General features: G+C 34.0%; 1 long non-coding RNA gene and 1 other non-coding gene across 2 annotated transcripts; both read right to left on the bottom strand.

Moving 5' to 3' along the window:
- Positions 1-704: 704 nt before the first annotated feature.
- Positions 705-27574, bottom strand: LOC125910211 (uncharacterized). The gene is made up of 2 exons (XR_007453894.1): positions 12998-27574; positions 705-9746 (listed from the first exon to the last, which is right to left on the bottom strand). It is a non-coding gene; the product is annotated as an uncharacterized LOC125910211 (long non-coding RNA).
- Positions 9027-9093, bottom strand: LOC125910643 (small nucleolar RNA SNORD109A). Its single transcript, XR_007454136.1, has one exon. It is a non-coding gene; the product is annotated as a small nucleolar RNA SNORD109A (small nucleolar RNA).

Raw genomic sequence — 27574 nt, forward strand, 5'->3', positions numbered from 1 at the left:
AGAAAATCCTTATGACCTGGAGTTAGCTATTAAACATGCAACCAAAAATATAAACTTTCCTGTGAGAAATACACTGTTAGAGGATGAAAACAATAAGCCACAGACTATGAAAAAATACTTAGAAATCACGTATCTAACACAAAAGACTTTCATGGTATATGGCAAACTCTCTAATCTCAGCATAAGAAAATAACAATCCTGTTAGAAAAAGAGCAAAAATATAAACTGAAACTTAAAGAAGATACATGGGTGAGAAGCACAAAATGAATGTTCAATATCATTATTCATTAGAATGGTGCACACAGTTTTAATTTTTATTTTATTCTCAAATTATTATCTAAATTCTAGTTAACATGCACTGAAGTACTGGTTTCAGGAGTAGATTTCAGTAATTCCTCACTTACATACAACAGCATAATAAGTGCCCTCCTTAATACCCATCACCCATCTGGCCCATCCTCCTCAACTTCTCTCCATTAACACTCAGTTTGCTCTCTAAGAGTCTCTTGCAGTTTCTTTACCCCTCTCTTTTTTCTTCACCTCACCTCCCAAATGTTTATCTGCTTTGTTTCTTAAATATCACAAGTGAAATCCTGTGATACCTTTCTCTGACTTATTTCACTTGCATAATATACTAGTTCCATCCACATTTTTGCAAATGGCAAGATTTCTTTCTTTTTGATGGCAGAGTAATATTCCATTTTACACACACACACACACACACACACACACACACACACTCATTCATCTTTGGGCTCTTACCATAGTTTGACTATTGTTGAAAATGCTGCTATAAACATCAGAGTGTATGTACACTTTTAAATCTGTACTTTTGTATACTTTGGGTAAATAGTAATGCAATTGCTATGTTGTAGGGTGGTTCTATTTTTTTTGAGGAACCTCCCTGTTTGAAAGTGGCTGCACCAGTTTGCATTCCCACCAACAGTGCAATAGGGTTCCCCTTTCTCCTCATCCTCACCAACATCTGTGGTTTCTTGTGTGGTTAATTGTGGCCGTTCTGACATGTGTGAGGTGGTATTGCATTATGGTTTTGATTTGTATTTCCCTGATGAGCATCTTTTCATTTGTCTGTTAGTCATCTGGATGTCTTCTTTGGAAAAATGTCTATTCATGTCTTCTGTCCATTTCTTAACTGGATTATTTGTTTTTTAGGTTCTGAGTTTGATAAGCACATTATAGATTTTGCATACTAGCCTTTATCAGATAGGTCATTTACAAATGTCCTGTCCCATTCTGTAGGCTGCCTTTTATTTTTGTTGATTTTTTTCCTTCACTGTGTAGAAGCTTTTAATCTTGATGAAGTCCCAACAGTTTATTTTTGCTTTTGTCTCCATTGCATCTAGTGATGTGTCTAGGAAGAAGTTGCTATGTCTGAGGTCAAAGACGTTGGTGTCTATGTTCTCCTCTTGATTTTCATGCTTTATGGTCTCACATTTAGCTTTCACCCATCTCGAATTTATTTTTGTGTATGGTATAAGAAAACAGTCCAGTTTCATTCTTCTGCTTGTTGCTGTCCAGTTTTCCCAAAACCATTTGAAGAGACTGTCTTTTTTCCCATTGGATATTCTTTCCTGCTTTGTCGAAGGTTACTTGAAAATATAGCTGTGGGTCCATTTCTGGGTTTTCTATTCTGTTCCATTGATGTATATGTGTCTATTTTTGTGCTAGTACCATACTGTCTTGATGACTACAGCTTTGTAATATAGCTTGAAGTCCGGAATCATGATGCCTCCAGCTTTTCTTTACCTTTTCAGGATTGCTTGGGATATTTGTGCTGTGTGTGTATGTGTGTGTGTGTGTGTGTGTGTGTGTGTGTGTGTGTGTTTGTGATTCCATACAAATTTTAGGATTATCTGTTCTAGATCTGTGAAAAAATGTTGGTGGTATTTTAATAGGGATTGCATTAAACGTGTAGATTGCTTTTGGTAGTATAGATATTTTAAAAATGATTGTTCTTCCAACCCATGAACACAGAATGTTTCCATTTCTTGATCTTCAGAGAGTGTGGGTAGCTCAGTCAGTAGAGCATCCCACTCTTGACTTTGGCTCTGGTCATAATCTCAGTTCGTGAGTTCAGGCCCTACATCAGACTCTGCACTGATAGTGTGGAGTCTGCTTGGGATTCTTTCCCACACCAATCCCCGCTCTCTGCCTCTTCCTTTCTCTCACTATTAATTAATTAATTAATTAATTAAAAAAATACAAAGTACAGATCTTCTACCTCTTTGGTTAGGTTTATTCTTAGGTATCTTATGGGTTTTGATGTCATTGTAACTGGGATTGATTCTTTTCTTTTTCTGCTGCTTCATTATTTGTGTATAAAATTCAACATATTTCTTTTTTTTTCTTTAACACTTATTCATTTTTGAAAGGCAGAGAGAGACAGAGCGTGAATGGGGAAGGGGCAGAGAGAGAGGGAGACACAGAAACAGAAGCAGGTTCCAGGCTCTGAGCTATCAGCACAGAGCCCAATGCGGGGCTCGAACTCACGGACCACAAGATCATGACCTGAGCCGAAGTCAGCCACTTAACCGACTGAGCCACCCAGGCGCCCCTAAAATTCAACATATTTCTGTATGTTGATTCTATATCCTGTGACTTTGCTGAATTCAAGTGTTAGTTCTATCAATTTTTTTGGTGGAGCCTTTTGGGTTTTCTACATGGAGCATCACATCATCTGCAAATAGCGAAAGTTTGACTTCCTCCTTGCCAATGTGCATCTCTTTTATTTCTTTTTGTTTGGGTACTGAGGCTAAGACTTCCAGGACTATGTTAAATAGTACTGGTGAGACTGGACATTCCTGCCTTTTTCCTGACCATAGGGTTCTTATCCATTATTTTATCAATGTGGTGTATTACACTGATTGATTTGTGAATATTGAACCAGCCCTGAAAGCCCAGGAATAAACCCCACTGTGGTGAATAATTCCTCTAATGTACTGTTGTATTTGATTTTCTAGTATCTTGTTGAGAATTTTTGCATCCATTTTCATCAGGGATATTGGCCTGTAATTCTCCTTTTTAGTGGGGTCTTTGGTTTTGGGATCAAGGTAATGCTAACTTCATAGAAGACTTTTGGATGTTTTTCTTCCATTTATATTTTTTGGAACAATATGAGAAGAAAGGTATTACCTATTCATTATTTTTTAATTTATTTTTTTAAATTTACATCCAAGTTAATTAGCATATAGTGCAACAATGATTTAAGGAGTAGATTCCTTAATGCCCCTTACCCATTTAGTCTATCCCCCCTCCCACAACCCCTCCAATGACCCTCAGTTTGTTCTCCATATTTCAGAGTCTCTTATGTTTTGTCCCAGGTATTACACCTTCTTTAAATGTCTGGTAAAACTGCCTTGGGAATTCATTGGGCCCTGGCCTTTTGTTTATGAGGAGATTTTTTTTAACATTTTATTTTTGAGAGAGAAGAATATAAACAGGGTAGGGGCCGAGAGAGAGGGAGACAGAAGATCTGAAGCAGGCTCTGCACTGACAGCAGCAAGCCTGATGTGGGGCTCAAACTCACAAACTCTGAGATCATGACTTGAGCCGAAGTCGATACTCAACCAACTGAGCCACCCAAAGGCCCCTATTGGGGGATTTTTGATTACTGATTCAATTTATTTGCTGTTTATGGGTCTGTTACAATTTTCTATTTCTCCTGTTTAAATTTTGGTAGTTTGTATTTTTCTAGAAATTTTCCCATTTCTTCCAAATTGCCCTTCCAAAGTTTATTTTATATAATTTTTAATAATATTCCCTTATGATCATTTGTATTTCTGTGGTATTTGTTATAATATCTCCCCTTTCATTTGTGATTTTATGTATTCGGGTCCTTTCTCTTTCCTTTTTGAAAATTCTGGCAAGGGGTTTATCAATTTTATTAATTCTTCATAGAACCAGCTTTTAGTTTCATTGATCTGTTCTACTGTTTTTTGTTTGTTTGTTTCTGTATCTTTTATTTCTGCTCTAATCTTTATTATTTCACTTCTTTGGCTGCCTTTAAGCTTTATTTGCTGTTCCTTTCTAGATCTTTTAGGTATAAAGTTAGATTGTGTATTTGATACTTTTCTTCCTTCTTGAGGTAGGCCTGTATTGCAATATACTTTCCTTTTAGGACTGCCTTTGCTGCATTCCAAAGATTCTGGACAGCCATGTTTTCATTTTTATTTGCTTCCATGTACTTTTTTTAATTGCTTCTTTAATTTCCTGATTGACCCATTCATTCTTTAGTAGGATGCTATTTTTTATGTTATTTATTTATTTATTTTGAGAGGTGGGGGGGTTGCATAGGGAAGAGACAGACAATCCCAAGCAGTCTCCACACTGTCGGCACAGAGCCCAACATAGGGCTTGGTCCCAAAAATCACTAGTTCATGACTGGAGCCAAAATCAAGAGTCAGGCACTTAAATGACTGAGCCATTTTAGCCCCTAGCCTCCATGTATTTGTGGTCTTTCCAATTTTTTTTCTTGTGGCTGACTTCCAGTTTCATAGTGTTGTGGTCTAAAAATATGCACAGAATGATCTTGATCTCTTTGTACTGGTTGAGGGCTGATTTGTGACCCAGTGTGTGATCTATTGTGGAGAATGTTCCATGTGCACTGGAAAAGAATGTGTAAGAATCTGTTTCTTAGGATAAGTTGACTGCAGGGGAAAAGCTCTTATTTTTTCCCGAGGATGATATTAGCTGTGGGTCTCTCATATATGGCCTTTATGATGTTGAGGTACCTTCCCTCTATCCCTACTTTGTTGAGGGTGATTATCAAGAATGGATGCTGTATGTTGTCAAATGCTTTTCTTGCATTTTCTTGTATCTGTTAAGTACATCTTGTCCAGTGTGTCATTCAAAGTCACTGGTTTCTTGTTAATTTTCTGGTTAGATTATGCACACACATTTTAAAATGGCTAAAGTAAGGGGTGCCTGGGTGGTTCAGTCAGGTAAGCATCTGACTTCCACTCAGGTCATGATCTCACAGTTCATGGGTTTGGGCCCCACATCAGGCTCTGAGCCATCAGCACATCCTGCTTCAGATTCTGTCTCTCCCTCTCCCTCTGCCCCTCCCCTCACTTGCACTCTGTCTCTCTTTCAAAAATAAGTAAATATCAAAAAATTTTTAAATGGCTAAAGTAAAACATATTGACTGTACCAAGTGCTCATAAAGATGCAGAGCAACAGGATGTCCTATGCATTTCTGTCAGGAATATAAAATGATCCCAAAACTTAGGAAAATATTTAGGCAGTTTCTATTAAATTAAACATACTCACCACACAATATAGCAAAACTCAATAATGAATATTTACTGTATAGCAAGTGTTGGCAAAATATGTCCCAGTGGCCAACTGCCACTTTTGTAAGTAAAGTTTCATGGGAACACAGCCACACTCATTAATTTAAGCTGCAGTAACTGAGATGTGTACTCTGCGACAGGGACTGTATGGACCTGAAATCTAGACAGTGTATTATCTGACACTTCAAGAAAAAGTTTGCTGATCCCTGCTATTGAAAACAACTTAGGTTTGCAGAGAAACCTATAGATGAATTTTCATAGCAGTTTTACTCATAATAGACCCAAACTGGAAACAACACGAATGCCATTCAATGGATGAATGGATAAATAAATGGTGTACATCCACAGAATGGAATATTGTTCTACAATAAAAAAGAGACTATTGATTCAAACTATAGCTTCAATGTATCTCAGGGGAATGATGCTTAGTGAAATATCCTAAAAGTTACATTAGGTATGATTTCATTTATCTAACATTCCCAAAAGACAAAACCATAGGAATAGAGAAAATTAATTAGTGTATACCAGGAGTAGGATATAACTGTAAAGGGTTAAGGAAATTTGGGGAGTTAAAGGACAAAATACACAACAGTTCTGTATACTGATTTTGGTCATCAATACAAAAATCCACACATGTTAAAATTCAAAGAAATATACACTAAAATAAAAAAAAAACAGAATTTATAATAACTTAAAAAGATTTTGATGTCAAAAGTAACAAGAATAAAATACCTTCAATATTAAGACTTCTGAATACCTAAGCACATTATCATAAGAGAAAAATGGATATGTAAATAAACACATGAAAAAATACTCAATTATATAAAAAATGTGAATAAAAAATACTACCTGATATTATTTGCTGAAATGCCTGTGTTAAAGAGATAACACTCTTTTTTTAAAAGTTAGCTCTATGCCCAATGTGGGGCTTGAACTCACAACCCCAAAAATCAAGAGTAGTAAACTCTAGTGACCGAGCCAGCCAGGTGCCCCAAAGAGAGACTCTTGACACACCCTAAAAAAATCAATCATCAGTCTATAGGACAATATTCCTAGAAGTGTATTAACCAATATTTAGACTAGTTTTATTTGATATTTCAAACTTTCAATTGAAGTATAATATAGATACAGCAAAGTGCATGCATTAAATTATAGAAATCAATAAATTTGCATCTTCCAAAAACAGCAGGTAATCAATAAACATATCCAGAAACAAACACTACCAGCATTCCAGAAACCACCCAGGTATCTTTCTCCATGACTATCTTTAACAGATATTATCTTCTTTGCCCTATGTGTTAATTTTTACTATAGTTTTATAGTAAGCCTTAAAATAACATAGTGTAAAGTCTCTGACTTTATAAGTTTTTCAGAATATCTTTTGCTATTATAGTTGTTTTACCTTTGACATTAATTTTAGAATGACCTTGTTGATATCTACAAAGAAATTGCAATATTTTTTATTTGGATTATACTGAATCTACAAATGAAATTGGGGTAACTGACAGTTCCACTATTTTGAAACTTCTGACCCATAAACAGAATATATCTCTACTTTTATTTAGGTCTTCTTTGATAACTTGATCAGTGTTTTGCAAAGATACTGTACATATTTTATTGCATTACAGAAGTCCCTCATTTTTTGTGCTATTATAAATGGGATTTATCTCAAAGTTCAATTGTTTGTTGCTATTATATAGTAATATAATTGACTTTTGTATATTGGCCTTGTATCTTGCAAACTTGCTAAACTAAGTTTTCAGTTCTGGGAGTGTTATTGTAGGCTCTTTGGGATTTTCTAACATAAGTAATTGAGTTGTCTGCAAAGAAATCTTTGTTTCTTACTTTGTGATCTTTATGCCTTTATTTACATTTCTTGCCCTGTTGCATGGTCATTACTGTACAGAACAATATAAATAGAAGCGATGGGAGAGGACATTGTTGTCTTGTTCCCAGTCTTGGAAGAAAGTACTTAGAAAAAAACACATTGGGTAGTACACTTTTAATACCTACCCTTAACAGCATAAATATTATATGTTGATATACTTCGGTACTTTGAGATAGCAGATATGCACTGCAAACATACATTAATGTAAGTATTATATAAATATACAGATAGTAAAATATAAAAGTGGGTATTTGTAGGATCATATTTATTAGACCAAATTATGTGCTAGTATTCCTTTCATTTACATTCATTCTCAATTTTTTCTCAATTTTTTTTTTAATAATGGAAGTTTTAGAGTCCATTTCAGTATCTGGTAGGGCTTTTTTATTTTCTGATGTTACAATTATTAGTGTTCATGGTTATTTTATTCATTGAGTTCATTTGAATTGTCTTGCTAGATTCTGGAGAAATAAATACACACATTAAAATACATACATACATAAACACATATATAAGCATAAAGAGAACACAAAAACAATTTCTCATTGAAACAATGTATGACAAGAACTTTATCAAGAAAAAAACCATTTACCTATTCCCAAAGTATGAACACCAACCTCAAGGTAACATAAAACCTTCTATGTAATCATGCCAAGGAAGATACAGACTATTTCCCTTATTGACGGATGTTTCAAATTTAACAGAAAATAATGATTAATAATTTAATATATGAAATTTCATTATCTATCCACCTGATTAATTCAACCTAATATCTTTTATGAGACAAATATTATATGGAAAATTGAACTGTTTTGTGTTTTAGAAAAACTTTATTGTGTTTGGGTATTTATCAATTAAATGAAGGCCTTAGAAAGAGCTCATAAAATCCAGCATATAATTGTCCACATCAAAAATATCTAATTAATGTAAAATCTCAATGATGAAAAAAGTAGCAATAATGATCCATAATGATCTTATAAATCTGACCAAAATGATCTGACTATGATAATCTTAATCATGGGATCAACATTACAAAACCATCGTAATTTTTAAGGGAACTTCCAAGCATACCTTAATTCGTATTTCACTGCAATACAAAACAAAACAACTAAACAATTTTCCAAAGTTCTTCATTTTGTTAATCCACACAAAACTCTGATAAAGTAAAATTTACAATTTGGAAATGAGGGTGGATACCAAATAAAAGGACACATAATGAAAATATTCTCCAGAAAGTCATTGAAAAGATGAACACAGAGACCTTAGGGTATGGCACAGATCACATGACATATGAATTTAAAGAAAGCTGGTATAGTTACTCACTGCTCTTCTTAGAAGTGGAGGACTTCATTCCACCCCGTCTAACTCAGAAAAACATGACAGAAAGAAAAGCAAAGACACAGTCTCTGAAAAATTTCTACAGTGAAAAATAACAAACACTAAAATTGATTCCATTGTCAATATTTAATATAGGTATGCAGTGTTCCCTTCTTTCAGCCAACACTAGTGAAACTTTCAGTACTCGTCACAGTTGCTTGACCTCTTAATTCAACCTTTCTTTTGTTTCCTCATTTATTACTTAAGAACATATTTCCTATATACTAATACCTACGTACAACTCTCCATTCAAAGTGAACAAAATGAAGCAAGTTTTGGGTCATACAGTATATCTAAAGTTTCATACTGCTTCATGAGATAGAAGGCTAATGCCCTGCACCAAAAGAAATAAAAGGCATGCTCACAGTGGTATTGTGTTGTCACTTAGGATCATCAAATACAGCCAGGCTCTGAGAGTCTTATTTGTCCTATTAGAGGGCCACTCATCTGGACCTCAGATTGACATCTGGAATGAGTCCCTCAGCATCCTCAGACAATTGTGCTCATCATTGATCCAGACAAACATCCTCCCAAACAAATAAGCATTTCCATAGCCAGGCTTATTTTCTTCAGTCTTATCTACTGAATTATAAAGTAAATGTGTAATGGATAGTTTATTTAGTATCTAAATAATTGAACTCTAATGTACACAGGGCAAAAAAAGCATATGACTTTTCTAATAAAATTACATAAAATCTATTGGGAAAATAAAAAAAAATTGTCAACTGAAATTTCAAGGAGTAATGGGGAAGTATTTACAAATGTGGTAGCAAAAAAGGTGTGATTATAGTAGAATATGAGTAGAAACATTTGGAAAATACTCTTGATTTTCCAATAATAAAAAGATAAATAAATATTTTGGCACATTTAATTATCTCTACAAGATAATTTGCATATATATCAATGATTCCCTGAGATTATTCAGGTTACTTCAAAGAGATTTTTTTTGCTTAATGAGGGAAATTAATAATAATGAATATTTAAGAAACTAGGCACTTGTGGGTGAGAAGCCTATTATAAAAATATTCTACCTTGGGCCTCTGAAATAATGAGCCTAGAATCCCGAATTTCTGACATCACTGGCCACAAATCCTGTGTGATTTCAAAAGCATCAGAACAGCTGTTCATCTCTTTTCCCTGAAGTATGGTAAGTTGTTCCAGTCTTTGACCTGCAGCAAAACACCACAAATAATATAAATAAGATCATAAAATACATGAAATTCATCGATTCTGTAGTGATCACCATAATGCATCCCCACACTTCTAACACTTGCCACATAAATCACAGCTGCTTGGTCCTTTGCCATCTTTGCCATCTCATTTCTTCACTTATTTCCTCTTTGAATTATTCACTCTGTAAATAGTCAACAATCCTCTCTACTATGGAAATTAGTGCCACAGCAATTTTCTCTTTGAGAAATTCTAAAATTATATTCTACCAAATAAAGACTTGATGAAAATGCTCTTTGGTGGGTAAAATGAAGAGCACATGACAAGGGTGTTGTGAGCCTTATATTTGGGAAGTAATAGATAAGAACTTTGAAAATCTATTACAAACAACACAAAAACTGATGAAACAATGGTAAGAATAAAAATAACAGATGGAAAATTTCATAAGATAATGGAAATTATAAAAAACAAATGGAAAAGAACATCATAAAGGCAAGACATAAGAGGACTAATATGGAATAAGCATGGCTGATCCTTATTTAACAGAGAATGCAATCCTGGGAATTCATGGATAGGCTAGCAGAGGTCTTTGAAGGATAAATTCAAGTGAACTGGGGAACTCGAAGTGTTAGGAACAGGAGCTGGACTTCAGAGGCTATACAACATTTCATTCCATTTACTTAAAAACATTTTTTTAATGTTTATTTACTTTTGAGGGAAAGACATAGACAGAGGCAAGAGCAGGGGAGGGTCAGAGAGGGATACACAGAATCCGAAGCAGGCTCCAGGCTCTGAGCTGTTAGCACAGAGCCTGATGCAGGGCTTGAACTCACAGATCCCAAGATCATGATCTGAACTGAAGTCAGATGCTTAACCAACTAGGCCACCGAGGTGTCCCTGTTTGATTCTACTTGAGTGACATTTTGTTAAAGGCAAAACTATAAAAACAGTGTTGTAAGAGATTATGGAGTCAAATGAGGGTTGACTACAGAGTGTAGACAAAGAGGATTTTAGGGGCAATGGAACCCCTCCATATCAAAATTATGGTGTTTTATATACTATTAATTTGTCACAACCCATATAACTGCACATGACAAAAAATGAAATTTAATGTAGGTAAAATAAAAATAAATTACATAACAAGTACAAATATAAACTTGAAAACAGTCTGGGAAAGAACACTGGGACTAGTGTTCATAATACCCACTGCACACTCCTGTGTATTAAACCTGTATATTTATTAGCAGGCACATATGCACAGGAACACCATTTAACCAACGAACAAGATAATCATAGATTAAATGTTTAATACATACAAGAGTGGTATAATTCAAACTCATCAAAATTGCAGGCTAGCTCTAAAATAGTAAGTAGAAGACCACCCTCGTTTGTTTAGAAAAGAAACAGTGTACCCTTCACCAACAGTGACTTTGTTTTTCATTTTCTTCACATTTTTCACAATGTATGAATGTAAAATCCAAGCATTATCATTCAAAAGGACACTTTTCACTTGATGCTTGTGAGAAAGGATAGACCCTGAAGTCATTCATGAAATCACACTAAAAAACATACATAATGTAACATAAAATAACCCTAAAACATACTGAACCACTTGGTTGATGCACCACATCAACGATGAAGCCCACAAGAGGAAGTTTTTCATTGCAGTTCTACATGAATATTATGAAGAAAACCAGTATAATTTCTGTGGCAAAATACTACTCCTCTGAACAATCCCTACTATCCTTGAGTATTATTTAATTCATTTTTTTCTAGATACCTGTTCTATATCTTAATGTTATAAGGCAAGGAAATGCTTTTTATTCAAACCTACATTGATTCCATAACATTTAAACCTGAGAATACAAAAGCAAAAATGTGCAACGATGAAAAACATATACACCCATTGAATCAACAAAGTGTGAGGAAATAGACTTCAACTGTGTATATCACACTTATTCAATTTAATTAATTATGTCTACAATAAGAATTTCCACCAATATTCAACAGAATATTAACTGTGCACAGATGCAACAAATATGATATTAAAAGTCCTGGTCAGGCAGTTCCTCAAAATAGTAACATAGATTTACCATATTCTCACCCCTAAAAAATAATTTAAAAAAATACGTATATACAAAAGCCTCTATACAAATGTTCATAGCAAAGTTGTTCATAATAAACAAAAAGGGGAAATGCAAATATCCACTAAATGATAAATAGATAAGCAAAATCTGATATATCCATACAATGGGATATTGCTCATCCATAAAAAAGGAATGGGTATCTGATACCTGATCAACATGGCTGAACTGTGCTAAGTAATACCTGTATGCACCTGCATTTGAACCAAATACATTGCAAGCTATGATTCGCTTTTATCCCCTAAATCATTTTAATTTTTTCAAAACAAGGATTTTCTACTACATAGCTACAGTATTGTTATCAAAGTTGGTAATTAATATCTGCCTTATATAATACTATAATCTATTTATGAACTTTTTTAGAATTTTTCCAGTTTCCCTTTAATGTCTTTTATAGAAATCCTGAATCAATATTGTATTCAGTTTTCATATCTATTTAGTCTAACTTAATCTAGATATTATGTTTAAAGACTAAATCCCAGTGTTTTTGTGGAGGGGTTTTTTGTTTTGTATAATGTCATGCCAGCTGAATCTAATATGTTCTCCAGAGTTGATTCACATTTATTCACTTTTGTCTGAGATACTACAGAAATAAGGCTACGTTCTTCTAGGTGCTTCCTATAGTGATGCCAGATGATTCCATCACTGATGGTATTATCTTTTATCTCTTACTTAATTCAGGTAGTGTCTACCAGGTTCTCCACCACAAAGTTATCTTCTCTTTGTAAATAATAAGTATATCATGGAGGAGATAATAACAATCTATAAAAGTATCTTGTTTCTCCTCAAACTTTCTCCAAGAAATTTTAGCATCCTTTGATGTTTCCTGGTTGAAACAATTATTATGATCATTCCCAAATATTTTATATCACTTCTACCACATTTATTACAACTTTATGTCTAATGGGACTTCAGTTTCTACACTACTTATCCATTCATTCACTCGTTCATTCACAGATTAATGTTATAAACATCATTATTATTAACCAGTTCTTTTCATTCTTAAAGAGATTTTACATGTTCACACATCTCTGAATTTTATCAGTCAAAACCAGAGATGGCTCACTGCTGTGTCCAGCAGTCCTCTTCAACAGAGGCAGCCTTACCCATCTATGAAAGCTTTCTCCTTCTGTACTTCTACTCCTCCTTCGGTTTCCACGATGTTCCAGAGCCCCAACTGGGAGTATCTTAAATAGTCCATTTCCCCCTCAAAATACCAGAAGATAAAAAGGCAAAGTTAGAAACTATAAACCAATTTTTCTAAACATAATCTAGCCACTGTTGTGGCATAGTCAGGCAGAATTTGTCACAATTCTCTTTATTATTTTGGCCAACATTTTACCTATTAGCTATGAGTTGATAATTATACTTGCAAAACACAAAGTGTGCGCTTCAGAAAAGGGTTCGAATGAATGGAGATAACTGGGGGAAAGTGAACTGATTATGAAACATATAGTCAAAGGAGATAGTTTAGAATCCAGACTATATGGTCATAAATTACACACACAAAATATTCCAATATGAGATTATAACATTTAAGTTTCTATCAGTTGGGGATTGTGTCTTCACTCTGAGATCCTCACTGGCTTTCCCCCTACTATCTGCAGTATTTATGTTTGGATATTGCCTATCATTATATCTCTTCCAAAGGTGGTTTCTTCCATTTAGTGACACTCCTCCTGTTGGCCATTGGTTTGTACTTTGAACTGTGCTCCCATGGGATCCCAGAGCTCTATCTATGAAGTGGTTTCTGCTGAGGAAGACAGTATCCCACCTCCTAAGCACTGCCTCCCCATATTTCCAGAGATCATTGTCTGTAGCTTTACACCATGGAATTTTCCACAAACCAGTATCTTGGCATAATTTTCTCCTATTCTTACAATATCTCAATACTTATACTTTTTAGCATGAGGAATTGCACTGGAAAATTCTTATGGCTCTGACCTTAAAAACACAGGGAGAATGAATATAACCTCAGAAATATGCATTCTTCCCCAAAACATTGTTTTACTCAATGGGTTAGGCAAAATACAAGCACTTTTAATTATCTTCCAATGGCTGTTATACCATAGGGTTGTGGGTTTTTTTTTTTAAGTTGAAAGTAATAGTATGAATCACATAATCAAACACAACCTATTTACACAATCAGACTCAGTTTCTAGCACAGACTGTTTCTATTTTATTTTTTAAAAAGTAATAAATATCTGTACAATTACTATTAGAATTAATTGAGATAGTTCATGAAAGCATTTATCTTGTCATTTGGTACCTACACTAAGAACTCAATAAATGCTATTTGTAATTGAAATACGTGTATTTGAAATCACACACACGCACACACACAAACACAAAAATGAAATAGCAAAATAATGACCAGAACTCATTATCAACATTTTAAAATATTCTTCCTATAAAATTGGTTTATTGACCATATCTGCACAATCACATTTGTATATCATTTTACAAGAATGAAATACAATGTTATTGCCTCAAACATACTTGGTACTCAATAATGGGTATATAAAGCCTGGGTTTTCAAACCAATTAATTTAAACATACATTACCAGATAGAATAGAATATAAACAAGTTGGATAAATGTATCAACATTAATTTACTTAAAATCATGACTTTAGATAAACAGGTTACTAACAATTTTACAAGTACAACTAAGGCTGTAATGATTATCCTTGAGTTTACATACATCTTTGAACACTTAGGTAAATTTTTAAAAATAAAATTGTAAGTCAAAATGTGCTAATTTCCATCTATTTTCCACTGTCTTCTGGAAAGATTATAAAACACCAGGACTGCCAAATTTTCCATGGTTGGTTAACAAATATACCTTTTAATCTGATAGGTGAAAAAAGACAATTGTTGACTTATTGCATTATGGGTGTGTGTGTATGTGCAAAAATACATTTAATTTTATTATATATTTATAATAATTTATAATTATTTCATATATATTATAAAGATTGGTATGGTTGAGCATATTATATGCTCCTGGCCATTCACAATGCTTTTCTTTTCTGAATTATTCCTATCTATATCCCAATTATGTACTGGGATGCTTATCTGAGTGAGGCTTTCATAGAATATTAACACAAAATTGGTCATATAAATTTTAAGTAAATATATGTTTTATTTGACTTCAAAAACAGAAATAGCCCAAGTGTAATTTTAAGTTACCAGATTTTAGAGACTTTTTCTCGTCTAAACCCTCCATGCAATTAACATGAGAAAACAAGAGTAAACTTGGAAGACGTGTACTGTTGACTATTTCAAGTTTTTATAAACTAGGTTAAATAATAGATTTAGAATATATGAATCCTGTTCTGGGATGCTGAAACAATTACAACTGCTCAGATGAAATCAGAACAGACTAAAGTCATTGTATAAGGAGCCTGGATACAATGAAGGAAGCTCAGAGATACCATTTTGATTCAAACTATGCTGAAGGAGAAAAGAAATCAGGCAAGATTTTGGTCACAAATTCCTTGGCAACCTTACAGATGGAATATGAGAGAAATACATTCAATTTTGAAATATAATTTATTGGTTATAACAGGAAAGGAGTTCATGTCACTCTAATTCTTTATACAGTGCTGGTTTTACATTGTTTAGATTATGGTGGAATGTAGCACTCATAGGACTCTCTTGTGAAGAAAATACGGCAAAGGAGGGAAAATAATTTTAATGAAAATAAAATGGAGAAGTAATTCTTAGATATTTTTACTATGTGTCTGAGTTAATCTGATCATTGTTCAGGTTCTTGTTTAACCAATGCTATAGTTCAGGAATTGGTAATTCAAGCCTATAGGCTGCTGTTGTAAAGTTTTACTGGAATACAGCAACACTTATTCAATTACACACTGTGTTTGTCTGCTTTCATACTACAACAGCAGGATGGATTAATTGCAACAGAGATTATACAGCCTGAAAAAGTAAAACTGTCATTTGCTCCTTTACAGAAAAGATTTGCCAATTCATGGTCTAGTATAATACAGACTGAGGCAATAATTCCAAGTAATTAAAACTTGATTATTAAAATATGGAAGTATAGGAAGGCTGGAAAAGCAGAGTCATTATATTTAGTTTATATTTTCCCATTTCCAGCTTATAGGATGAGGAAGCTTTGTTCTGGTTTTCTGAAATCAAGTATGGTAATAAGGCCAGAATTCTTTCTGGGTAGGTCTCTGACTTAATGGCCCTCAGTAGTCATGCTCTCTTTTTGCTTTCTCTTTCTATACATCATCACCAAAGAGACCACTGTTACCACTGTCCACACACATGCAAAGTAACTCCCTTGGTCCTCCATTTCTATGTTCTTCTGTCTCTTATAACTATATATCCATCCTGCCATTAGATACATAGACAGGCAGTGATGCCCAGGTGGCTCAGTGGGTTGAGTGTCTGACTTCAGCTCAGGTTAGCATCTCACAGTTCATGAGTTAGATCCCTGGATCAGGCTCTGTGCTGACCACTTAGAGCCTGGATTCTGTGTCTCCCTCTCTCTCTGCCCCTCCACCACTCACACTATCTCTCTGTCCCTCTCTCAAAATAAATAAACATTAAAAAAAAGATTATATAGACAGGCAGATACATAGATAGATGATAGGTAAACAAGTAAGATGGAGTAAGATGGATGATAGATTATTGATAGGAAGAGATATACTACAGACAGATTATGGAAAATAAATCGATAGGTAGATGGATGAGAGATAAAAGTAGAATTGGGCAGAATTTAAGAATCATTAACATAAGACATAACAACATCATAGTGTTTCTCAAGACTGAGCATTTGTTTCCACAAAAACATGGAATATTTATCTTACATGTCCACTGGAATTTTATTTCTAAATTTCTCATAACATCATAGAACAATCATATGTTTTGATGGTATGCATGGCAAAAACTGCAACAGCTTTACTTTCTTGAATGATTGTCATGGGGTTGACATGTGGGAGTCATGCCAAAGTGACAAAAAATGCCATTCAAATCAAATTTTATATTTCCCAAATTCACGTTGTAACATGCCTATGTCCCACTTATCTTCAATAAAAAGATGGTATTTCAAGATTAATTCTACAGTAAGAGAAGTCACATAAAATGTTAATAACAGTGTATACTACACAAAATATTCCATATTTCTATTCTTTGACCATAATGGTAGGGTTACCAATTAGTTAAATGAAATGATATTTCTGTCATCAATTCACCCTAATCATTTTCTCTTGGCTTTTCTCCTTAACATAATTATCCACACACTCTCTTACTTTTTCGCTGGAAATATGAAAGCTAAACCAGTCATTTAAAAACATGGTATGATTATATTATATAAAACGTTGTGTATTCCCTGCCAAAGGAGCTCATTTTATCAAAACTGTGAAAGAGAAACAGAGAGGAAGACAAATAAAACTGTTAAGAGCTCTTCAGAAATACCCTTTGTTAAAGTATCAAATCCTGCTTTGTTAGCCAAAGTTTTGTTTCTGCAATCCAAAGAAAGTGGTTATATTCAATGAAAAAAATATGCAACGGGCACCTAGGTGGCTCATTGGTTAAGCATCTCACTTCAGCTCAGGTCATGATCTCACAGTTTGTGAGTTTGAGCCCATCGGCCGGCTCCACACTGAAAGCTCAGAGCCTGGACCCCGCTTCATATTCTGTGTCTTCCTCTGTCTGCCCCTCCCCCACCTATGCTCACTCTCTTTCTCTCTCTCAAAAATACACAAACATTAAAAAAAACAGGGGTGCCTGCGTGGCTCAGTTGGTTAAGGGTCTGACTTTGGATCAGGTCATGACCTCACAGTTCATGGGTTTGAGCCCCATGTTGGGCTCTGTGCTGACAGCTCAGAGCCTGGAGCCTGCTTTCAATTCTGCAACTGGACTCTCTCTCTGCCCCTCCCCCACACATGCTCTGTCTCTCTCTCTCAAAAGTGAATGTTAAAAAACAAATAAATAAAAAATTAAAAAAATATGCAGTATTATCTTTAATATTATCTTTAAAATTCTAGGGATAAAAAAGTCAAACGATAATTATATATTCAGTAACAATATACCTCACTAAAGAATGCTTTAAAAATGCTAAATAAAGGGGCACCTGGGTGGTTCAGTCAATTGAGCATCCGACTTCGGTTCAGGTTATGATCTTCCAGTTCTTGAGTTCAAGCCCTGCATTGGGCTCTGTGCTGAGAGCGCAGAGCCTGGAGCCTGCTTCAGATTCTGTGTTTCCCCCTCTCTCTGCCCCTCCCTGGCTCACTGTCTCTCTCTCAAAACTAAACAAACTTAAAAAAAATTTTTAATGCTAAATAAAGACATTCTCAGATAGAAGAAACCTATGAGATGGAAGAAAACAGAAAAATTATCACCAGTAGTGCTAGTGCTAAAGAAAATTCATTGGGAAGGCAGATAATAATAACAGCAGGCAACATGGATCTTCAGGATAGAAGACCACTGGAACTGGTTAATAAATAAATAGAATTTTTGTTTTGAAAATGTTTTGAATTTTGTTTGAAAATGATGTTTTCAAAAACATACCTACTTGGAACAATTTTATCATTGGCTGTAGGATTAATGGCACATGTGATATCTGACAACTGGCATAAAAAGGGTCAGAGACTAGGAAAATTGACATATATGGTTGCAAGATTCTTGTGTTTTGTAAAGTGATATAAGATTTAGTCTCAAAATATTGCAAACAATTAAATATCTATATCTTAATCATTAGAATACCCCCTAAAATATATAAAGAGGTAGAGTTAAAAAGGTAAAAGAAGATGGAATTCTGAAAAAGAAATTCAAACAACCAAAGAACGCAGGAAAGAGGAAACAGAACAACAACAACAACAAAAACAAACAGGAGAGAGACAATGCAGGAGAGTTCAGACTTAAAAATAAATGATAAAAATGGTAGACATTAATCTATTGTTTCAAAAATTAAATGTAAATTTAATAACTAATCCAACTTCTAAAACTTAAAACATATACCAACTATATGCCATCTAAAATGACAAAACTTTACATATAAACATACAGGCTAAAAAAAAAAAAAGATAAGATTTCCATACAAACAGGAAGCATAAGAAGGCTAGAGTGGCTGTATTGATTTCAGATAAATTTCAAGACTATGTTACCAGAGATAGAGACATTTTATAATATAAGAGGGTCAAATTATAAGGAATACATTAATAATCATGAATGTTTGTGACTAATAAAAGTTTCAAATTATGTGAAATGAAACCAAAAGAAATGAAGTAGAACACAAATTCACAATCATAACTGATGAATTTAACTTCAACTCTTTCATTAATTTATAGTACAAGATAAAATATCAGTCATGGAAGATGTGAACACCACCAACCCTCTCCTAATGGACATTTATAAAACACTATAGCCAAGGATTTTAGAACAACTGTACTTTTGTTCAAATTTTCTATGGTATATTTACCAAGATCAACCACATATTAGGCCAAAAACCAAGTCTCAAAAATCATTCAACTAATAGAGAATATGTTTAAATAACCATAATAAAAATTGGAAATCAATAAACTAAAATATCTTTAAAGAAAAAAAAACAGTGAAGGACATATGTATTTGTGTAGCTAATGACATTTTCTCTGATATTCCACAATTATATGTTCTTAATTTAGTTCTGTTTTAAAGTTAAGCAATCCTTATATGAAAGACTAAGTCCACAAAGAACTAAAATACAACTCCTGAATAATGATTTCACACCTGAGGAAAAGATCTGGCAGAAGTAAATATTTTTACACTGTCATTAAAGTAAGGCATTTTACCAAGGTCAAATAAACTTGCGTTATTAAAAATACTATTGAAGAAAATACTTTGAATTTGGAAAAAAATGTTAGAGCAAAGGCAAAAATGTTGACTGAGAACCACAATTCAAACTATTGAGGACCACTCAAGATTGTGACTCGGGAGACTCCTGAGCTTATCTCCTTTCTCGGACAGACTGAATGTATAGCTATATATTGGGCAATTTCCTCTGAAAGAGATCTAGAAACTAGCTAGCTACTCCTACACATTGGACAAATGAGAAAATCGCCACACGGAAACAGGTAGTACAGGCGGAGACACACTGTCACCATAAACAAACCCCAAGGATAACACTACACAATCAATCATTAAGCAACCCCCAACTTCTAGCTTCTTCCTGAATAGCAAAGGGCTTGAACCTTGTATCTAGCACCCCAACTTTTAAGACTCCCACCAGAGAGAGGGTTGGGTTTACAAAACCCCTAGCTCTAAAAGCCAAGGAAGCTTGCATCCAAAAACCTGACAAGAGTATAGCAAACAAAGAAGTAATTCTTACCAGGCATGCAAGCATTCATCAGGGCTATCAATCCAGGAATCAGCCCAGGAGAGAACAGGCAATATTGCCCATCTCACAGTCTTTCTCTGAAAAAAGACTTCCCCGCATTATTTGAAAGCTGCCGCCTAAAGGCCAGTCATCTAATTTAGTATGCTCTAGGGGTTGGCCATCATCTTTCCCACAGACTGGGAAGTAGACACCACTGCCTCCTCTCACTAGTCTAGTGAGCTTTCATAGCTGTGAACTGAGGAAGGGTCAGTCTGACTCCATAGCTAAAAGGGCTTCCATTCACAAGTCCCACAGGCCTGTAGCAAACAAATAAGCAATTTCTAAGAGGCTATCCCATCAGAGATCAGTTCATAAGGAGAAAATAAAATTGCCCATTTCCCTAGCTTTCCCATAAGAGGTTTATCTGAATACTATAAAAGTTGCTGCCTGAGGGCCAGGCTTCTAATCTGGCAAATATCTAGGATCTGGCTGAAATCTTTCACAGAGGACAAGGAAGTGGGTGGACATGTCTCACACCTTCTCCCTTTATCCCACTCCAATAATAAAACCAAATTACCATTATATCCCTGGAAGAACTTTCTACAGATATCTGGTGCCCCAGTTTTTGTAGCAGTCACCTGAGGGACAGGCTGCAAGATCACCTGGCTCTAACAGCCAAGAGGGCTTGCATTCACAAGTTCCACAGGACTTTAGCAAAGTAGTTTTTAATGGTTTAGGAGCACACTCCAATGGCTATATATCCAGGCCCACATCCAACGGAACAGACAAAAAAGCCCATATCACAGGTTAACCTCTGGAAGGAGTTTAATTATATAGTTTCCCACCTGCTGCCTAAGATGCAAGGTTCTAATCAGCCTGTAATTAGGTGCTGATTGTGATCCTCCCCTTTGGTACGGACACTAATGAGTCTTGCTACATCCACAACTAATGAGAGCCACAAAGAAGGCTTGGACATCACAAAGCTTTGAAAGATAACTAGGAACTTAGGCTGAATTGATCAATGAGGTTCATCTAGAAGAGACTATTCTAATAAATCTAATTAATGTTAACAAATCTAATTAAAAGGTAAGTTATTTATCTGATAAGAGAGTTCAAAATAATGATCACAGACATATTTGGCAAGGTCAGGAGAGCAATGCATAAACAAAGTGAAAATTTCAACAGAGATAGTAAAAATTTTTACAAGATTTTATTCTTAAGTAATCTCTACACCCAATGTGTGGTTTGCACCTACAACCTGAGATCGGTAGTCTCACTCTCTACTGACTGAGCCAGCCAGAGGCCCCTAATTTTTTTTTCTTTAATGTATCAAGCAGATTAATGGATAACGATGATGTGGCATGCATATACAATAGAATGTTACTCAGTTGTAAAAAAGAATGAAATCTAGCCATTCACAACAACATAGATGTACCTAGAGGTTATTATGATAAGTGAAATAAATCAAAGGAAGAAAAATACCATATGATTTCACTTATATGTGTGATCCAAAAAGCAAAAGAAATGAACACAGATATACACACACCCCACACACATAGACAAAAATAGTCTCATAAATACAGAGAACTGATGATTGCCAGAGGAGAGGGTTGGGGGGGATGAGCTAAACAGGTTAAAGAGATTAAGAGGTACAAATCTTCAGTTATAAAATAAGTCACTAGTAAAAGTACAGCATAGGAAATATATAGTCAATAATCTTGCAATAATTTTGTATGGTGACAGATGGTTAACTACACTTCCTGTAGTGAGCACTACATAATGTACAGCATTGTCAAATCACTCTGTTGTACATCTAAAACTAATGTAACATTGTATGTAGGTATACCTCAAAAACTGTAAACAAAAAAAGTAGCAAACTAAATTCACAAAGCTAAAGAATACAATAACTAAACTAAAAAACTACATATAGAAGGGTCTAAAAGTAGACTAAAACAAGTGAAAGAAAAATTAGCAAAATTGAGGAAACGGTAAGTTATCCGGTCAGAGTACAAAATTATTGAAAAAGTGAAGATAGCTTAAGGGACTTAGGAAACACCAGCAATGTGACCAATAATACACATTATAGATGTCTCAGAAAAAGAAGAGATAGAAACAAGGATCAGAAGGCTTTTTCAAAGAAATAATGCTTGAAAACTTCCCTAAAATGGGGAAAGAAACAGATATCCAGATCCACAAATCCCAGAAAATACTACATAAAAGAAACCCAAAAAGATTCATAAAAAAAACACATTCTAATTACATTTTCAAAGACTAGGAATAAAATCTTAAAAGCAGCAAGAGAAAGGAACTTGTTACGAAAGGAACTTGTTACATACAAGGCAACCTCCATAAGACTATCAATAAATCTTTCAACAGAAACCTTACTGACAAGAGAGAGAATAAGGATATATTCAAACTGCTTAAAAAAAAACAAAAAACAAAACAAAACAAACAAAAAAAAAAAAAAAACAAAGCAAGAATACTCTGCCCAGCAAAGTAGTTCCTCAGACCTCAGAATTAAAAGAGATTAAGAACTTTCCAGGCAAACAAAAGATCAAAGAGTTTATCACCACCAGAACAGCCCTATAATAAAAGTTCAAGGGTGTTCTTCAGGCTGAAACAAAAAGGATATTAATTAATCATAAGAAACCATATTAAAGTATAAAAATTACTAGTAAACGTAAAAATATAAATTGAGAATAGTCTAAGGTTGTAATAGTAATGAGTAAATCACTTATAACTACAATAAAGATTAAAAGAAACAATTAAACAACTATAATAACAATAATTTGTTGATGGATAGACAATGTAAAAAAGATGCCAGCTGTGACATCAAAAACGTAATATGTTGTGTTAGGGGCACATTGGTATACATTTAAAGTTATTAGCTTAAAATAGACTGCTGTACATAAAAGACATTTTATGTAATCCTCATGGTAACCACAAAGGACAAGTCTATACTAGATACACATAAGATGAAAAGAAAGGTGTCAAAGCATGCTGCTATAAAAAATTATCACATTACAAAATAATAGATTAAGAGAGGAGAAATGAAACAAAGGCATTACAAAACAACAATTTAGAAAACAATTAAAATAGCACCATTAAGTCCAAACCTATCAATAAGTACATTAGCCTTTTGTGTTTTTTTTTATAATTTTAATTTATTTTTGAGAGAGAGAGACAGAGCACGAGTTGGGGAGGGACAGAAAGAGAGTGACACACAAAATATGAAGCAGTCTCTAGGCCCTGAGCTGTCAGCACAGAGCCCAGTGCGATGCTCACACTCACCCCTCAATAAGTACATTAAATGCAAATGGATTAATATCTCCAATCAAAAGACAAAGTGGCTTAACTGATTTTTTAATTAAAAATAAAATTAAATAAACAAACGAGACCCAACTATATACTGCCTAGAAGAGATTCAAGTAAGCTTTAAAGACATACACAGAACGAAAATGAATGAATGGAAAGAGATATTCCCTGCAAATAAACACCAAAATAATGAAGGGGTAGCTATACTTATATCAGAAAAAAATATATTTCAAGCCAAAGTTTGTAAGAAGAGACATAGAAAGTCATTATATAAGGATAAAGGGATCAACTCATTAAGAGGATATGACAATTGTCAATACTTATACACCCAACATTAACACCTAAATATATAAATATTGACAGATCCAAAGGAAAAATACACAATACAATAAATAGCAGGGAACTTCAATAACACACTTTCAACAATGATTAGATCATTCAGATGGAAAATCAATAAGGAAACACTGAACTTCAACTATGTATTAGACAAGATATACTTAACAGATATACACAGAACATTCTATTCAAAAACAGCAGAATACAAACTGCTGTTCTATGAGACAGATACTAGACCGCAAAACAAGTCTTAATAATTAAGAAGATTGAACTCCTATTAAACAGCTTTCCTTAGCACAATGGTATTAAACTAGAAATCAATTACAAGCAAACTGTAAAATTTACAAATATTCCAAAAAAAATTTAAAAAATCAAAAGAGAAATAAAGAAGTATCCTGAGACAAACTAAAATGGAAATACAACATAAAAAAACTTAAGTATGCAGCAAAAGCAGTGTTAAGAGGGTAATTTATTGTGGTAAACACCTACAATCAGAAAAAAAATGATTTCAAATAAACAAACTTTACACTTCAAGGAACAAGGAAAAGAACAAACTAGGCCAAAAGTTAATAAAAGGAAAGAAATAACAAAGATCAGAGCAGAAATTCATAGAGACTAAAGACAATAGAAAATACCAGTGAAACTAAGAGCAAGTTTTTGTAAAAGATAACCAAAACAGAAAAAAACTTCCACTAGACTTACCAAGAAAAAGGAAGACTCAAATAAATAAAATTATAAAAGAAGAGACATAATGGCTGAGACACAGAAATACAAAGAATCATAAGAGTATTATAAACAATGTATGCCAACAAACTGGATAATCTAGAAGAAATAGACAAAGTTCTAAAATACATAAAACTTCAAGACTGAATCATGGAAAAAGAAAACATCTGAACAGATTAATTACTCTTAAGGAGTCTCAATCAGTAGTCAAAAACATCCCAACAAAGAAAAGTCCAGGACCAGATGGCTTCACTAGTAAATTCTACCAAGCATTTGAGTAAGAACTAATACCAATCCTTCTTAAAATCTTCCAAAACCTAGAGAAGGGAACACTCCCAAACTCATTTTATGAGGCCAGCATTACCCTGATACCAAAACTAGACAAGGACACGCAAGAAAATTACAGGCTGATATCCCTGATGAATACAGATGTAAAACTTTTCAACAAAGTATCAGCAAACCAAATTCAACAAAACATTACAAAGATCAAAGACCATGATCAAATGAGATTTATTCCAGGGATGCAAGTATGGTTCAGCATCTGCAAATAAATAAATATACCATAAAAACAAAATGAAAGAAAGAAGTCATAGAATCAGCTCAGTTGCAGAAAAGCATTTGAAAAAAAATCATCATCTCTTCATGATAAAAACTCTCATAAAAGTGGGTTTACAGGAAATATATTGCAATATTTAAAAAAAGCCATGTATGGCACACCCACAGCTAACATCATACTCAATAGTAAAAAGCAGAAAGCTTTTCCTCTAAGAAACAAGACAAAACTGCCACTCTTGCCACTTTTATTCAGCACAGTACTAGAAGTCCCAGACAATGCAATTAGGTAAGAAAAATAAATAAAAGGAATACAGATCAGAAAGAAAAAGGAAAACTGTCACTATTTGCAGATGACCTGATATTATATATAAAAAATTGCAAAGAATCCAACAAAAAACCTTTAAAACTAGTAAACAATTTCAGTAAAATTGCAGGATACAAAAATCAATATACAGGAATCAGTCCTGTTTCTATATACTGACAATAAACTATCAAAAGGAGAAATTAGATACCTGGGAGGTTCAGACAGGGAAGTGTCCAACTCTTGGTTTCTGCTCAGGTTGTGATCTTGTGGTTTGAGTTCAATCCCCACATCAGGCTCTGTGCTGGCAGTGCAGAGCCCGCTTGGGATCCTCGCTCTCCCTCTCTCTCTCTCTCTCTCTCTCTGCCTCTCCCCTGCTCACACTCTCTCTCTCAAAATAAATAAATAAACTTTAAAAAAGTTAAAAAGGAGAAATTAATCATCTGATTTACAATAACATTAAAAATAATAAAATACTTAGAAATAAATTGAAACGAGGTGAAAATCTGCTTACTCAAAACTGCACGACATTAATGAAAGAAAATGAAAATGAAACAAATAAATGAGAAGATACTCTGTTTTCATGGATTGGAAGAATAGTTAAAATGTCCATACACCCAAATCAATCCACGGATTAAATGCAATCTCTATAACACCAATTGAATGTTTCACAAAAGTAGGGAAATTATGAAATTTTTATGAAACCAGAAAAGACTCTGGATAGCCAAAGACATCTTGATAAACAACAAAGCCAGAGGTATCACACTTCCTAATTTTAAACTATATTACAAAGCTATAATAATCAAAACAGGACAGTATTGACACAAACAGACAGACAGATCAAGAGAACAATATACAGGGGTGCCTGGGTAGTTCAGTCAGTAAAGCATCCAACTCTTGGTTTTGGTTCAGGTCATGATCTCACAGTTTGTGAGTTTCAGCTCCACATCAGTCCCTGTGCTGACAGAATGGAGCCTTCTTGGGATTCTCTCTTTCTTATCTCTCTGCCCCATCTCACTTGTGCTCTCTCACATAATAAACAAACATAAAAAAATAGAACAATATACAGAGACCAGACACAAAACCATGCATCTTTGGTCAATTAATTTTCAACAAAGAAGCCAAGAATACACAACAGGGAAAAGATAGTCTATTCAACAAATGGTGTTGGAAACCATGGACAGCCACATGTAAAAAATAATAAAATGAAATAAAATTAGATCCCTATCTTACACCATACACAAGAAAGCAATTCAAAATGTACTAAAGACTTGAATGTAAGACCTGAAATCATAAAACTCCATAGGAATAAACTCTTTGACACTGATCGTGGCAATAACTTTTTGGATGAGACACCAAAAGCAAAAATAAATAAGTGAGGATACATCACACTAAATAGCTTCTGCTGAGCAAAGGAAGCCATCAGAAAAATGAAAAGACAACCTATATAATGGGAGAAAAATATTTGAAAACCACGTATCTGATAAGGGGTTAATAGCCAAAATATACAAGGAACTCCTGTAACTAAATAACAAAACAAACAAAAAACATAACCCAATTTAAAAATGGGCAAGGACCTGTATTCCAAACACATACAAATGTCTAACAGGTACATAAGAAAGTGTTTAACATCACAAATCATGAGGGAAATGCAAATCAAAACCACAGTGTGATATTACCTCACAATTGTTAGGGTGTCTATTATAAACAAGACAGGAGATAAATGCTGTTGACAATGTAGAGAAAGGGGAACCCTTGTACACTATTAATAGAAATGTAAATTCATATACCCACTACGGAAAACAGTGTGTAGGTTTCTCAAGAGACTAAAATGGAAATACCAGATCAACCAGCAATCCCACTTCTAAGTATATATCCAAAGGAAATAAAATTATCTTGACAAGGCAGCTGTACTCAAATGTTCACAGCAGCATTACACATAATAGCCAATGTATGGAAAGAATCCACATGTCCATTAACAGATGACTCAAAAACAAAAAACAAAAAACCCCAAATGACTCAATAAGGAAAAATGAGGTGTGTGTATACATAAGATGGATATAGAAAAAATATTATAATTATATAATTTAAAACATGTAACTGTAATTATTTCAATTATAAAACTATGTGTG

Source organism: Panthera uncia, assembly GCF_023721935.1.
Source record: "Panthera uncia isolate 11264 chromosome B3 unlocalized genomic scaffold, Puncia_PCG_1.0 HiC_scaffold_1, whole genome shotgun sequence".
Lineage (NCBI taxonomy): Eukaryota > Metazoa > Chordata > Mammalia > Carnivora > Felidae > Panthera > Panthera uncia.